Genomic DNA, 3,688 nt, shown 5'->3' with positions numbered 1-3,688 from the left:
GGCCCTGCTCGTTTCCCTAACAACGTCAGCGGCATGACCGTGCGGGGAAAAAAAAAACAACGGGGTGGGGGGGGGGTTGTCCTGACAGGGGGGTTCGTGGTTACAACGCGCTCAACTTTTGTTCACAATCAGCTTATCACTGGTAACTACGCCGCTTTCCCCTCACTCATTCCCGCAGCTTCACAGTGCTTTAAACAGTCCACTGAGTTCAATAGCGACAAAGCATGCAGCGAAACGAGACGAGTCATTGGATAAATGCTGGGCTTTGTCCCGCCCATCCGACACTCAGTGTGTCTGGGGATCTATGGGGCAGTGGGCTGGCCTCGGCTGGCCCGGACGCTCAGCTTCTGCATGATGATTGGATGATCTGTCTGAGGCTGAATCTCTTTTTGATTGACAGCGAAATGAGCGAATCAGCGATCTTTTGGTGTAAACATCCATGGGAGCATTTTTTAAATTTTCACTCTGTTCTGAGTTGAACCGGAGACTTTCTTAATCCTCTTAGCGGCATTTTCTTTGTTAAAAACGACTAGCGACAAATCGAGCTTCTATTTCTGGTGGGTTTTTTTTGTAGCTGCTTGTGTTTGGAGACTGACTTCTATCACTCTTTCTGACTTCTATCGCAGTTTCTGTCCGTACCGAGCAGCGGGTGCTGCTGAGCTCCTCCACCGTCACAAAGCACTCACAGGTGGACAAACTTCACACTAGCCTCGCGCCAGTCCCAGCTAGCGAGCTAGCTAGGTAGCAAGCTGCACATAATGGCAGACAATTTGAATGTTGTGGACCGGATTTTGGCGAAGCCATTTGATAGTCTTCCTTATGAAGAAGCCATGGCTGCTGTCATGGCTTCAGCTCTCAATGGTTTGCAGGCTAAAGTTAAAGCAACAACCCCCAGTGCAATGTTTGTGCATTAATGCTATGCACACAGACTGAACCTGGTTCTGTCTCAGGGGGCTAAATGCTTATCTGAGTGCAGAATATTTTTTGCATCACTCTCTGGGTTTGCCACATTTTTCTCAAAATCCACAAAGAGGATGTCTTTTCTTGAGTCTGCAGGCTGCTCAAGGTTGCCCGGAAATGCTCCTACTCGATGGAATTTCACATCACGGATAGTGAGCACTGTGGCAAACAATTATGATGCCCTCCTGCAAACTTTTGAGATGATCATTGCAGATAAGTCCATGGATGATGACACATTAGACTGTGCCAATTTCTTTGTGTTTGTTATTGCAGTAGTCATTAAAACCAGAAATTTGTTTGTGAAAATAGCTGTTGTGAGTTAATTTGTGGGATTGTGGGTGTTCTGGACGAAGTTAGTGTTTTCATGGGTGGTGATGCAGAGGTTGTGGCCATGTTAGTGTGCGCGGGGGGGGCACGCAGGGGGTTTCGCCCGGGGAGTAAATCACTCTAGGACCGCCACTGCTAAAAAGAACACTATTTGTCTGTTAGATATGATGGAGAAAAGTACAAAGAAGAAGAAAACAGAATTCCTCAAGTAAAACACAAGTACTTGAAATGTGAACATGCTGCAAATACAATACTTAAGTGAATGTAATTCATTACCTTGTACCACTGAATCTATGACTACAATGTTAACTTTTCTTGTGAAAATCTAGACTCAAACAAACTATTTCTCTTTTAGTCTTTAAGCCAGTGGTTCCCAAAGTGTGGGAAGCTACCTCATGTGGGCTATAGACCCCTGGTAGACCATGAAGGTACTGTAGGTAGGTCACTAAAATTAAGGCTAGAAAAACCTTTGATTGTAACCATTGCAATAAAGTTTTAAATTACCTAAAGAATTTGATTGTTCATAATATCAAACTAGAATAATAAAAAAAGCCATAGGATTTCAATTATGTTTGATTCTTCATTTAAATGACTGAGTTTAACATATTGAACACAGAAATCCTTCACTTTCATGTTGTCCATAATTCAAAATTATAATAAGATCAAATAAAATGCAATTTTCACATTTCAAAGTTGGTCCCCTTGCTCTTTGAACTCTCTGAGATAGTGAAACAGTGCTTTCACATGCCTGTTTATTCATTTTGTGAAATGGTGGTGGCAGTGTGACTTTAAATATCGATAAACCTCACTTCATAAGCTGTCCAAAACCTGAATTCATTACAATATGTGTCATGAGTCATTCATGAAATTTGGTCGTGCAAAGAACACACTTTTACTTTCTAGTAACAGAAAACCTTCCTGTAGTTTGCCTTAAAGTGATTTTAAATGCTTCTTGTCAGACTTCAGTTCTTTTCTCTTAAACAAGAGGAAATGGAGCAAATGGGGAAATCACATGTTTAGAATTGTCATAAATATCAATGTCAGTCCAGTGTCATGAACAACAAAAGCAAAACTGACCAATAAAACTCTCCACCATCTGCTGTTGGCACAAATGTGAACTGATGAACTGTTTTTTTAATATGAGTCAAAGTATAAAGAGGACATCGTGCTCAACAAAACATCACCAATCTGACTGTCTTCAAATTCACATATCCAGTAAAAGCAGTTTCCTGCCTGGGTAATATCACACTGCTTCAGAGTGATTCTTGGGTTTGTCGTATTAAACAGTACAACCTTGAGAACTCAGCACAGACATTTATTTTTTTTTTTTTTGCGTCTTCATTCTGGTTTATGTCCTGTTTACACTGGACTGAGACCCATATAAGACCTACAAGATCACAACATCAACTCTCACAAGTCTTGGCTGGTCTCCAGTTAGATCTGTTATTTGCACTACCACGCATGCATTGCGACTGAATTGTGCGAGTGAAATATAAGTTAATATCTGCGATAATTGATGCAACCCTATGCTGAGTCAATTGAGAGTTTATCGCAACCAACAGGATCAGGATGGGACCTGTGAAAGCTAACAAAACCAATTATGAGACCCATGTATGTTTTAACCTGTTGCACCATTTCTGCGAGTGTTTTAAACAGTTCAATACACTCGCGCACCTGTTGGCAACAGATGGATAGCAATGGAGAGTGATGGTGACCAGGAGGGATCTTTGTTCTGACCATGGGGACCTCACTATGACCAGTCTGCAACCAGCCTGCAACAGGCTGGTCACAGTGAGAGCCAGTGAGAGTGATGGCGGGCAGAGGCCATTTTTCGATTGCACATCGGTTGTGGACTTGGTGTAAACAGGGTGTTACATAGGCACTGGAAGCAAATGTAAATGGCGGTTGTGAAGGATCCTCCGAAGAGACTGAGTGCCAAAGACATGCATTCATTGTATTTGGTCCCTGGTTCACATCCAAGTCTCACAGGAAGCACCAGGGCCCTAAAAATGTGAACTCTCTTTCTCATGGAAAAAGGTATCAACATCGCTGATAGAGATCGTCCTCTACATGGCAGCAGCCACATCCAAACCTGAGGCGCCTCATATGGGTTGGTACCTGGAAGATCCTTTCTCTTGGTAAGAATGACCATCTTCAGAAGCATTTTATTAAATGTCACTTTTATTGAAGGTCTTGCTACCTCCGCCACCGAAGTAGGAGAAGGTTATGTTTTCACCCTGTTTGTTTGCAAACAGTCTGGAGCTCCAATTTTTTCATATATCATTCTGAAATTTTTATGGACATTTCATAACCATATAAGCAAGAACTCAATAACTGATTCAATTTTCAAGGTTATAGTTCAAAGTTCAAAGTCAGGAAAAATCTTGAAAAAATCCCTATC

Source organism: Thalassophryne amazonica, chromosome 4 (assembly GCF_902500255.1).
Source record: "Thalassophryne amazonica chromosome 4, fThaAma1.1, whole genome shotgun sequence".
In the NCBI taxonomy this organism is placed as follows: Eukaryota; Metazoa; Chordata; class Actinopteri; order Batrachoidiformes; family Batrachoididae; genus Thalassophryne; species Thalassophryne amazonica.
Note: the sequence above shows the minus strand (reverse complement) of the source record.